Raw genomic sequence first — 13,190 nt, forward strand, 5'->3', positions numbered from 1 at the left:
TTTAATATGTGCGTTGAAGGACATATCCTGGTCAAACATGACTCCAAGGTTCCTCAAAGTATTATTAAAGGCCAAGGTAATGCCATCCAGAGTAAGAATCTGGTTAGATACCATATTTCTAAGGTTTTCAGGGCCGAGTACAATAACCTCAGTTTGATCTGAATTAAGAAGCAGAAAGTTAGCGGCCATCCAGGTCTTTATGTCTTTAAGACATTCCTGCAGTTTAACTAATTGGTGTGTGTCATCTGGCTTCATGGACAGATAGAGCTGGGTGTCATCTGCATAGCAGTGTAAATGTATGCTGTCTTCTAATGATGCTGCCTAAGGGAAGCATGGTAACGGGAGCGTTGCCTGCAGAAGGCTGAAGTGGAATCTCCCAGAAAGCTGCAGAAGAAAAAACATGAGCTGAGATTTCAGTCAAATAAGGAGAACTGTGGCTTTCCTCCAACCTTTGACCAATCACCTTAGTGTCTGGTTTATCAACCATAATAAAAAGCATTTACTTTCTGGGCATTTTTTCGTTTGGGTCTCCAAACAGCAGAAAAAAATGGCAGCCATTTTTTTAACTGTACCTTCAACAGGTAAATAGATGTAAGAAAAAGCACTTTGATCATATTTGTGACGTGTCCCAAACTGTTGTTGTCGCCTCATTTATGTTGATAAAACAGCTCTAACACCAATCGGACAACATAAATCTTTAAAATGGGCAGAAAACCTGCTGCTGGTCCCATTTTAATCAAACCAACCCAAAGAGCAGATATTCATGTGTACACAGGAGGTTATTTGTGCAGATGCATAAAACACAAACTGTTGGCTTTCTGCAGTCTCTCACTCCTGAAAGTGTTGGCAAGTGTTTTGGATTTATTATTTATATGGATGGTAATGGCACCTGTGTAATGTTAACTAACGTTTTTATTGTTTATGTGTTTTTTGTTTAGTCATTCCCTGACTTACCTTTGGGTTCTGGGATGGTTTTATTTAAATTCTCCAACAGATCATTCTTGTTTATCTTCCCCAAAAGATTCTTAGTGACTTCAAAAGTGTTGATAGAGTAGGTCTCAAACATCAGATCCACTACTTTTGTGCTCTCTGCATTCTCCAGTTTACTCCCTGGGATTGCTGGTAAACCTTCTACAGACCCATTGTTCTTCAGATGCCACTTGAATTTTTCAAAGTCTTCATGTTCCAAATCCTCCAAAGTCCCCAGAAGGATTTCTTTAGGTGTCGTCATCTTTTACCCTGTAAGGATCCGATAAACACAAAGACTGTAAGAACAGCTGGAGAGGTAATTGTCTGATTTTAACAATTTAACCTGATTCTAACAGCAGTTCATCACTACCACCAATAAATTTCTAAGGCTCAGATGCAACAAAATTGCACATAAAGAAGCACATAGAGAAGTATCCAAGTAACACTTTGCTACAATATAAAACAAACTATATAAATAAAGAAAATATATAAACTAAATATATACACTACCCGTAAAAAGAAAGAAAGTGTATAAGGGCAGGGATAGCTCAGTAGGTAGAGTGGTGGCCCCATGATCGGAAGGTCGGGGGTTCGATTCCCCTGAACAGCTAACCTGAGGTACCCCTGAGCAAGGTACCGTCCCTACACACTGCTCCCCGGGCGCCCAGTGGCTGCCCACTGCTTCACTGAGTGAATGGGTTAAATGCAGAGAGGGATTTTCCCCACGGGGACCAATAAAATACACTTTTCTTTCTTTAAAACGTTTTAGAACAGCCCAATTTTTCCAGTGTTTTTGTCACGGTTTGCAAGCCGTGTGTAAATTATTAAAGGACCCTTTATGCAGGCAGCTCAGATGCAAGTGAGTTTATTCATCACATGGTGATACAAACAGAAATGGCGAAGGTGAGCATGGAAACTAAGCAAAAACCTAAACCGGGAAAACTAACAGTACACGAATATGAAGAAGTACACGAAGGGAAGACGAAAACACGGAACACAAGGGGTGGGAGCAAAGCACCACAACACATCACTATATAGACAGTTACACAGAGGGAGACACAGAGGGCAACAACACAGGGCAGAACAAATGGACAGAGAAGACTAAACACAGAACAGAGTGCACAGAGAAACAAGGGGGCAGGGAATCAAAACCTAGGAAGCATAGAATAACTCACAAACAAAACGGACATAATACAAAAATCACAAAGAAATGAAAACACTAGATCGGGAGACCCAGGACCCTGACAGATACGCAGACGAACCAGCAACTAACAGAGGCAAACACAAGGCTTAAATACACAGAGGGATAACGAGGGAATGAGACACAGAAGGAGGACACAGCTGGGAGTGACTGACAAGACGAGACAGAGGAAGCGCCAACTAAACACACTGACATGAGACACGGACCTTCACAACAAAGCAGGAAATACATAGACTGAACTTTTCTTTCTCATTGCACTCTGAAATGAAAGCATAGTACAAATAAGCAGTTGGAGTTAAAAATAAATCATGAAACACATTTATAGACCAAAGTTTATTCTAAACGTTTGACTGAACACACCCGTGGCTTCTGTCTACAATAGAAATCAAATATTCTCCCATATCTGTAGCAGATGTTCCCATAAATGTGGACCTTGTAGGTTGCTTTGCTTTCACTCTTCTGTCCAGTTCAACCAGCTCGATGGGGTTTCAGTCTGGAGACTGTGCTGGACACTCCATATTTTCCAAGCTCACCATCTTGTTCTTTGTTCCTGAGGTAGTTCTGGCACAGCTTGGACTGTTTTGGGTCATTATCTTGCTGTAGGATGAACCTCTGACCGACCAGAGGGTCCTGCATGGTGCTGCAGGATGCTGTGGTAGCTGTTTTGGTTCAGGGAGCCTCTCACTCTGCACAAGTCACTGACCCTGGATCAGCAAACAGCCTCAGACCTCCCACTTCCTCCTCCATGTTTGACAGTTAATGAAGAAAAGTGTCTGGACTTCTTTGAGTTTCTTGAAGAAGTTTCACCTGAGAAGCTTCTTCAGTTCTAAGAGGAACTGATGGAGAGTCCCAGATTTTAAGCCCTATGAGAGTGTCCCCAATAGGGCCGTGGACCCCCTATTGATTCCCTACCTAATTTTTTCAAATACCCTTCAACCATTTTCTTCCACTTGTCTAATTTACGAGGCTGCAGTATATTTCAGTTGTCATGGAGCAAGAGCCCAAGTACACCTTGGATCGGTACCAAGACAGCCTTTCAAGCTCGTGTTTAACCTGCTTCTACTAAAATGTGAGAGTTCAGCTCAGTGATCCTTATTTGGTCTTCGTAGGTAGATAACTGCACAGACAGCAGGCGTTTCAGACCTTTCACACCAGCACATCAAAACTACACACATTTCCACCTTAATAGTGGAATAATAGAAAACAGACGACCTGACAATGACACACTGAAAACAGAGGACTTAAATACACGGGAGGAAAAGGAAACACACGAGGGCAACAGCTGACATACATGAACCTAAAGACAGGACAGGGGAGAGTAAAACTAAGCACATGAACACAGAACACGAGACCTTTTTCAAAATAAAACAGGAAACACACTGACTGAACTCTACACACACAAACTTAACACAGACTGGGGGAGACAGAGCATAGGAACGTGAAACGTGGAACAGGGGAGCACAATGGACACCAAACACTGGGGGTAATCATAAAAAGGACCCCAAAATAAACAAGACCACAGAATAATAATAAACTTAAACACAGAGTCCACAGACTCCGGACCATGACACTCTAACATTAAGAAAACCAAACGTTACCAAGGTGGACGGAGGTAGCAAAGACATTTAGGTTGTAAGCAAATACTTAATAAATTAAGCTTAACATGTATCAGTGTTCAGAGTGGGACTGACATAACAGGGACCGAGAGACCCGTCTGTCAGGTTTATATGGTTGATTGTCATTTATGCTTAGAAATATTTACTCATATATGCTTAGAGCTTTATAATCAATTGCATATTGATAGAGGTTTGATCCTTAGCAGTCTGTAAAAACTTCCAGAGTGTTCTGGCATTCACACCCACCCACATCCTGGGGCCACGAGAAGAGGTCGTACCTTCTTTTATTGTTTGATGGTTAGATAAACATATCTGTGTCCGTTTTAGCATAAGTGCCTTTTGTTTAGATGAACTGCTGGACTTCCAGAAGAACAATATTTGTCTCTTATATATGATACACAGTGTTGGGGAGTAACGGAATACATGTACCGCCGTTACGTATTTAAAATACAAAATATGAGTAACTGTATTCCGTTACAGTTACCGTTTAAAAAGGTGGTATTCAGAATACAGTTACTTTGTTGAAATAAATAGATTACACTGCGGTACTTTCCTGTTTCATATTGTCGCGGGTCAGGACTGTTTGGGTTTTGTTTGACAGCTACGTTCTGTTGTTCCAGGCAGCAGCGTTACGGTTGCCATGGTTACAGGGCGACGCTCTCTCTCTCTCTCTCTCTCTCTCTGCGACTGTGTGTTTCCTGGGTGAGAGAGCGCCTTTTCGTTGTTGTTGTTGTTGTGCTAAGCTAACAGGCAGAATGCTACAAGCTCTAAAGAATGTAGCATCATGGGCAGTGTAGTCCGTGTTGCAGGGACAATGGACTGCCATACACGTTATGGGTCTGTGAGCAAGGAGGGAGAAAAAGGGGAGTGGAAAGGTACGAGTTGTCATCGAGGAAAAACGGGAGCTGGAAGCATGTAAATATAATAATAACCACTGCAGCCAAGAAGAGAGCCTGACGAGCCCAGTTGTAAGTAAGCTATTAAGACTCGACTGTACACCGTGTTCCTGTTTTCCTCCGAAACAATAAGTTCTGTTGCAGCAGCCTTTCAACGCCTCTCTCTGTCTCTCGCAAGAAAAGTTGACCAACACAACAAAGTAAAGCTATTTTTCGGCTACGAGCCGACAGGGACCCCGCCGTATTAGTCAGAGGTCCCTTTACTACAGTTCGGAGTCGCGGACCTTCAGTAATAGTAATAAATCACACAGCAATAGTACATTCACGTTGTTGTAAAAAGCATGATAATATATTAAGTAATCCACAGTATTCAGAATACATTACTGTCATTGAGTAACGTAACGGAATACGTTACAGAATACATTTTGGGGCATGTATTCTGTATTCTGTAATGGAATACATTTTAAAAGTAACCTTCCCAACACTGATGATACATCTGTATATACACATATACACTGTCACAGATACTTGTCTTTGAGTGAAGATTTAAGGTGACAGGAAACATAAATAACTGCAACTTGAATCTTTGACACAGAGTTCAAGCTCACTGCTGTAATATCTCATAATAATCTGACAATATATATAATATTGGCCATATTATATTTACATTACCACAGTGAGATGACTTTAGTCTCATGAACAACATCAGCTGATTGTTATTTACTAACTAATCTTAAATGACTGTTCAGCACAGAAATGAAGCCCAACAATCATGTTTTACAGTCCTGTGGTCTCAGCCTCAGATACTCATCAAATCACACAAAGCTCATGTAGAAACAAACAAAATATGTTCGTCTTCATTTCTGTCAAACAAAGCTGTGTGAAATGTTTCCAGCTGTTAGTATCATGGTTGCTAGGCAACCGGGGCAGCGCGACGGAGGCTAGACCACCCATTTCACAAGCCTCTCACTTCCGGCCTCAGCGGTCTTTGAGTACGTGGCCCTTGAGGACCGTTGAGGCTGCGTACTTTAAGGCTGCAGACCCTGAATTGTACGGAGCCCCTCTGATGACATGGTCCAAAAAAATAAATAAATTGTGGCCACAAATGACTATTTTGAGGTCACGAATTGGGTATAACGTGGCAATGAAATAGACAACGTGCGCACATCATATTGATACAATTCCTGGACAGCTGCGTAGAGACATAAGCATAAGTAGACTAAACCTGTACACCGTGGACAGAGACTGTATGATTGAGTTTTATTTTAGGCTGGGAATGAGCTACAAATGCATTTTGAAAAGCCTGCAATGCAAGGAACCATTATTACATTTAAACAAGATATCGAGAGCCCAGTTGCTTTACAGACGTAAGTAGGACCTGGACGCCGGGATAGATTTTATTGTCACCCAACTGCAAGGGCCTGGGAAGGATCACGGTTATCGGTCAAGTGTTTCGTGCCCACAAATTAGTATTTTACACACAATTGATTTATTTTTTGGACCATGTCATCAGAGGGGCTCCGTTGAATTGGGATACAGCCTCTGAAATAGAAAGTGTGTGACCGTGAACTCGACTCTCTTCATGACACACACACACACACAGACACACACAGCCATACAAACAGGTTTGTCAGGTTCCTCGGCTCGTTCTCTGCGTTCAGTCCATTGAAGGTGATTATTGAGCCAATCACAGCTACAGAGCTCACTGTGACTCTTCTTCTTCCCTCTACAGTCACACAAACACACTCAGAGACTCTGACAGAAAAACTACAACAATGTGTTGTTAACACTCACCTGCTTCAGCTCCACCGTCCTCCTGCTGCTCTGAAGGAGGCTCAGCTGTTTCTCTTCCTGTTCTCACCTGCTCGGGTGGCTCCTCCCCTCTGCAGTTACAGAAATCAGGTGTGTGTGTCTCTTGTTGAGACTGGTTCTTCCTGCTCTCTATCATCACATTGGGTGTTTCCAAATTCAGGGAGAGGATGCTTCGAATGCCACATTAGTAGGAAATTATATCACATGGACGCGACGAAGACTGTTCAAATTTGAAGTCTTCCAAATGCGTCCTTCATTTCCCTGAATTTGAAGGATGGGTCAGGTGTGTCCTTTGTGGCCCAACATATCCCAGGAGATATTTCTCTGATGATAGTGATCGAAGCGGGAGTTAATGCAGGAGGCGAACACTTTCAAATGTAAGTATATGAAAATCTGGTGGTACAAAAGTTTTTATAGCGGGTGTGTTGTTAGGCTCTGGGCATCTGCATAGACATGTTCTTCTTTTGAGAATGTGAGGACAACCTTGAAAGAGAGACGCTGTGAGAGTGGACACATCCACACTGGTGCTGCATCTGTGCTCACCACGATGGCCTCCTTCAGAGAGATGGAGGACTCACTCTGTCTTCTGGCTGATGTACGTGTTCAGCTTTGAACAGCTGTCGTTCCAGCTGCTTTTAACTTTGTAATTTCACATTTGTACAGACTTTATATTTTTATAGACGTGTCATATACGAGCCCTTAAATCATTTTCATTATCACAGTCTACACTCTGCATCATGAGCTGGTCAAAGGGATTAATATCGCAAAGGTTGTAATTCATTTCATGTTTCATGTAAACTGCTGTGAGGTCACAGTGACACCAGCAGATGTAGTTACAGCCTCTCTGTCCCCCCCGAGGCTGACGGCGCTCTGTAAGCTCTTCATATAAGTTTTGCTTCTTTTTTTTGGCTGTCAATCTTTAACGGCTTTTAATCTCAGTGACCTCCACCTCAAGGAGAATTTTACTCAGCTTCCTCCTAATATTTCACAATAAAAGCTGTGCTCAGTGTTTTTGTGAACATGTTGCTTGTGGTGTGAGGCCGAGCGTCCCAGCAGGAAGCGCCTTTATGGCTGTTGTTTGGCTCCTGTGGCACTTTCTGAAAGACTGAGAGTGAATTCCTGGAGTGCTGCAGTGTTTCTGACAGCAGACTGAGCTCAGACGTGTCTGCCACCGAACCCTCAGTGAAAACACACCAAATAAAACGTGAACTGAGGCAACGTGGCCTTCTGCTTTGTGCTCTGTACAATAATCATATTCATGCTATTTATTTCAGACAGTAACAGCTCAGCTTCCCCGTTCTCCCAAAAGAGGCTTAAACATGGACTCCACTGACGTCCTCGCTGTGACCCAGGCCCCAAAAAACAAGTTCCCCTCAGCTGTGGACTTTCTTGGAGCTCCAGAGATCCACCCAGCAAGGTTTCAATTCAATTCAATTTTATTTATATAAATCACAACAACAGTCGCCTCAAGTTGCTTTATATTGTAAGGTAGACCCTACAATAATACATACAGAGAAAAACCCAACAATCATATGACCCCCTATGAGCAGCACTTCCTGTTAAAACTCCCTTTTAACAGGAAGAAACCTCCGGCAGAACCAGGCTCAGGGAGGGGCGGGGCCATCTGCTGTGATTGGTTGGGGTGAGAGAAGGAAGACAGGATAAAGACATGCTGTGGAAGAGAGACAGAGGTTAATAACAGATATGATTCAATGCAGAGAGGTCTGTTTACACATAGAAATAAATGTACATCTTTCAGTTCCAATACACCTTAGCATCAGCAGGGTATCCTTAATTTAAGAGTATGTCTAATACTTAAGTGCTGTAATAATATTAATCTTATTCACTGAATTGCTGTCGGTGTACTTCAATTTAACTCAAATTGTCCAAAAAGGCAAGAGCATCTTCAGGTTTACTGAAATAATATTTTTTTCCTCCATGAAAAGCGTTCAGTGCAGCAGGATAGCCCATATAAAAGTGCATATTTTTTGGCACACGTTTTTGGCACACTCCGTTAAACGCACGCCGCATCTCTTTTACTCCTGTTGCCAAATCGTGTTGAATGGTAAATGGCCTGTATTTGTATAGCGCTTTTCTAGTCCCTAAGGACCCCAAAGCGCTTTACACATCCAGTCATCCACACATTCACACACACATTCACACACTGGTGATGGCAAGCTACAATGTAGCCACAGCCACCCTGGGGCGCACTGACAGAGGCGAGGCTGCCGGACACTGGCGCCACCGGGCCCTCTGACCACCACCAGTGGTCAGAGGGTGCGAGTGATCTGACCATCATAAGTCAGGGGGCCATTATCTTTAGCTGCAGGGAGGATCCTCATCTTGTCTACAGGATTATGCACCTTAATAATCATTGCATGAGGGTGATTAGGTCTTGATAATCCAATGGACCGATGGGCTCTGTCGATTTTGATCTTCCCCTGTTTAGTTTGAAAAATCAGCAAAGTCGGTCGACAGCCTTCAAGGAATTTCACCGGTTCACGACCTTCAGTGTCCTGCATCATCAACAGTAGAGCAGGTGAATTTTGCAAAAATGTCACGGGAAGGCAGAGCGTTCATAAATCGAAGATGTTTTATCTTATTGATAAAAAACTGCAAAAATCTTTCACAAGTTTCTGTGAAACTATTTATGTGAGAAGCAGGAGAAATATTCAGGAAAGCCTGGGGTTGTTGGAGCTATTCTCAATAATATTGGCAAAAACTTTGATTTTTCTGCTTTTACAGTGTCCTGGTATCTAAACACAGGGCTGCACATAAGTGGTCCGCAGGTGCACATGCACTTTCAAAATAAAAGACGTGCACCATATAAGAAGTTGCAACGCGCGTTTGCGTACATAAGATTTTCTGAAGGAGGACAAACATTTGTTTTATATAATATAAAAGGCACCGTTGTCGTCCGAGAATACGCGCTTCTTTTGTGGTTCGGACTCCTTCTGACATTTCTTTGGAGGTGGAGGAACAGCAAAGTAATTGCTTAAAGCAGCTTCTTCGACATCTTTGAGAGTTCTAAACAAATGTCTATCCTCCTCCAGAAAATCTTCCCTGGTATCCATGATTACAAAGTTTTAAAAGAAGAAGATCTTATCGTCAGAAGCGTTTGGCGATCATATACACGCAGAGAGTAAACATTTTTTAAGTCAGATAAAATAAATAGCACAAATACAAGCAAAGTCAGACGGCAAGCCGTACACACTGGCGCCATCCTGAATCTGGTGTGAGGATCAAAGTGGACAAAGTGAAATGTGACAGAAAATAAAGCAGACATGAACGTGTACGGGAGCTCTAACGGTATAAATGTGACAGCTTGAAATAGTTCAGCTGTCTGACTCGTTTTTATTGCTCTATCTGAGAAGGGACAGAGTCTGAAATCTGACCTGAGATCAGAAATGGTCTCCTTTAAGTGCAGCTGAGGAACCTGAAGATCCTCCATGATGGTGGAGGGGGCGGAGCTGAGAGAGAGGACGTGAGGAAGAAGAAGTAAGCAGGATGAAGCAGCTCACTCGAGCACGTTTGATCCCGGTGCGTCTGAAGTCGTGGGAGAGGGTGGACGTCTCGTACAGAGCGGCCCTGATGGAGTCTGTTAGAGGTCAAAGGTCAGTTTGAGGACATCTGGAGCAGAACCTCAACACCTGAAGCTCTGGAGCCTCCAGCCGTCATGATACACCGAGACGTTTGAAGCCTCGCCAATGTCGTGCAAAGGGAGGTTTCCCCTGTCGGGAGCGCACACTGGGCTGTCCAAATCCCGGACAAACAGCGTCCGTCATTCCTGATGTTTAGCTCACAAACACTTCCTGAAACTTTGGAGCTGTGAGCTCTTTATACAGTAAAGTTACAGAATCATCAGGGAAACGTCGTCGGTTTGTAACACGTGAGAACAGAACGTGTCTCATGTTCTCTGTGACCCACAAACTGAACGCTCATGTACCCACACTCGTCTTTCACCGTCTCACTAAAGTAAACCTCACTACTTCCACGTCGAGTTGGTTGGAAAGGAGGCGGAGCCAACTGGACCCGCGATCCCAACGCAGGTGAAACACACTGTCGGGGATACCTGCCTCAGCACGACACCTGTCCAGGAAGTGTTGGGAGTCATGGTGATAAAGAGTCAGGTTGTGTTTTACTGACTCTTATTCTGAAGGAGCCTGTCAGGAAGAGGACGCTTCCCCCATTCAGGTCACTTTCAGCAGCATCATTACAGATATTTGATGTTTGTTATATTTTGATGTCTTTTCTGTTAATCCAAAGTAAAGTGTTTGTTGTGTGCTGAGGATTGGGCAACGATGGTCAAATGAAGCTTTCTGAGGCTTGTATTGAAAAAGCTTTTCAGCACAGGCCTCTTTGGTGACATCTGGTGGCCAAAAACATGAAGCGCAGTTGAATCTGCTTAATGTAAAGTGCTTCATCGTGATTGGCCGCTCTACAGAGCTTCTGTTTCATATCGGGCTGATGTGGAGCTTTATGTGTTTGTGGGGATGTTTTAATAATAAATCATTTAGATGAACAAACCTCCCTGGTTTAAACCGTGCTGTGTTCTCCTTTTGCTTTGACTTCTTGATGTTTTTAGTAATAAACAAATACAACATATATAACAATATACAGAACAATTATATAATAGGCTGTGAGTGTGCTGTGAGGTCCCTGCTGCCACATGATTATGTCATTAACCAGTGGACGCGTACATTTATATATAACATGCTATAGAAGAGCGCATCCTCTCTTCAGCACAAACACTGACAGACTCAAGAACAGTTTGTTTCTACAAGGCATTCTATTCTATTCTATTCTATTCTATTCTATTCTATTCTATTCTATTCAAACAGATAAAATCACCTACAATCTATCTGTGTGTATTGCCAGTCTTTCACCAGCAGGGCGTGTGTGCACATGAAGCCCTGAGAAATGAACCTTTTTGGGAACCATCAGGCTTGAAGGAGCTTTAAACCCTGAAAACTGTGGCAAGTTGATCAGAGTACTAGTAGTAGACCTCCTACTGTCCACACAGAGGGATCTTCCACCAATGCTGACACTTGACTGGTCAGTAGGCGGTGACGTCATACTTATTGATCTCCAGTCTGGAGGTGAGAAGCTATAACCTGATCTTCTTAATATTGTAAGAAGTTACCATGACGATTTTCCCTGGATAACATCAAATCCAGGATGGTAGTTCACTCTCTGCTCACTCCATCCAACAATCATCAGACATGCATGTCTCAGGGGAACCATCACTCATTAGTTTCACGCACATATGAGCCGCAGCCCATGCATCACCTCCAAGTCACACACAAATCTGTGATGATCACTGATCTGAATGTGGAGAGTCAGAGAGAAACAAGAACGATGTGTCTTCTCTTCATCACAACAAACCACATGAAACATCAGAATCAGAATCAGAAAGGGTTTTATTGCCAAATGTTGAGCAGGTTTACAACATTAGGAAATTGCTGCGGTGCTTCAGTGCAAACATAGTGTCATAAATAGCACTTAAATAGACATGAAAAAATAAAAGTAGGAATAAGAATTAAAAGTGCTACGTAGAAAGATATGTGCATGAGATATACATGAGATATATACATGAGAATAAGAATTAAGAGTGCTACGTAGAAAGATATATACATGAGTGCAGGTGGTGATCAGTGCCAAACATGGAATGATGCAGTGACACAGCGTAGGGTCATGTGTTAGTGGCGGGGACAGTCATATGGTTATTGTTCATGTGTCCAACAGCAGAGGGGAAGAAACTGTTCTTATGGCGAGAGGTTCTGGTGCGAATGGACCGGAGCCTCCTGCCTGAGGGGAGCAGGTCAAACAGACTGTATCCAGGGTGAGAAGGGTCAGCTGAGATCCGAGCTGCACGCCGCAGTGTCCTGGAGGTGTACAGGTCCTGCAGAGATGGGAGTCTGCAGCCAATCACCTTCTCAGCAGAGCGCACAACACGCTGCAGTCTCTGTTTGTCCCTGATAGTGGCTCCAGCGTACCACACGGTGATGGAGGAGGTGAGGATGGACTCGATGATTGCAGTGTAGAACTGCATCATCGTCCGTGTTGGCAGGTTGAATTTCTTCAGCTGCCTCAGGAAGTACATCCTCTGCTGGGCTTTCTTGATGACGGAGGTGATGGTGGGCTCCCACTTCAGGTCCTGGGTGATGGTGGTACCCAGGAAGCGGAATGAGTCCAAAAACATGATGGAGGAAGCTGGCTGCAGAGGGGCTGTGAACATGTTTATTTGGACATGTTGGACGTGTTAACATGGAGTATGTGGGGACTGAATCCACGGAGATGTTTTTAGTGGGAGGGGTTCTTTTCTGTTTGGAGGACATCAGCTGCCTCCTCTGGAGGACAACCAAACCAAACAATGTTCACTTAGAGCTTTCAAACATGTGACTGTGGTGATCATGTGACCCACAGCCTCACAGTCTGTGATGTCATCCTGTCTCACTTCAAAAGATCAAACAGGCTGATACGACTGCGTGTGTGTGTGTGTGTGTGTGTGTGTGTGTGTGTGTGTGTGTGTGTGTGTGTGTGTGTGTGTGTGTGACAGTATCACAGCACTAACACGTCTTTCTCTTCTCACTCGACTTCTCTGCAGCTTTAACCTCATTTGAAGGATTCCAGCAGCAGGTTTGGATGTGTCGGAATTTCCAGACGGCCTTTAAACGCATCATGATGTAAGCGGCT

The sequence above is a fragment of the Simochromis diagramma genome, unplaced genomic scaffold (genome assembly GCF_900408965.1).
Source record: "Simochromis diagramma unplaced genomic scaffold, fSimDia1.1 OVJJ01000367.1, whole genome shotgun sequence".
NCBI classification, from domain to species: Eukaryota; Metazoa; Chordata; class Actinopteri; order Cichliformes; family Cichlidae; genus Simochromis; species Simochromis diagramma.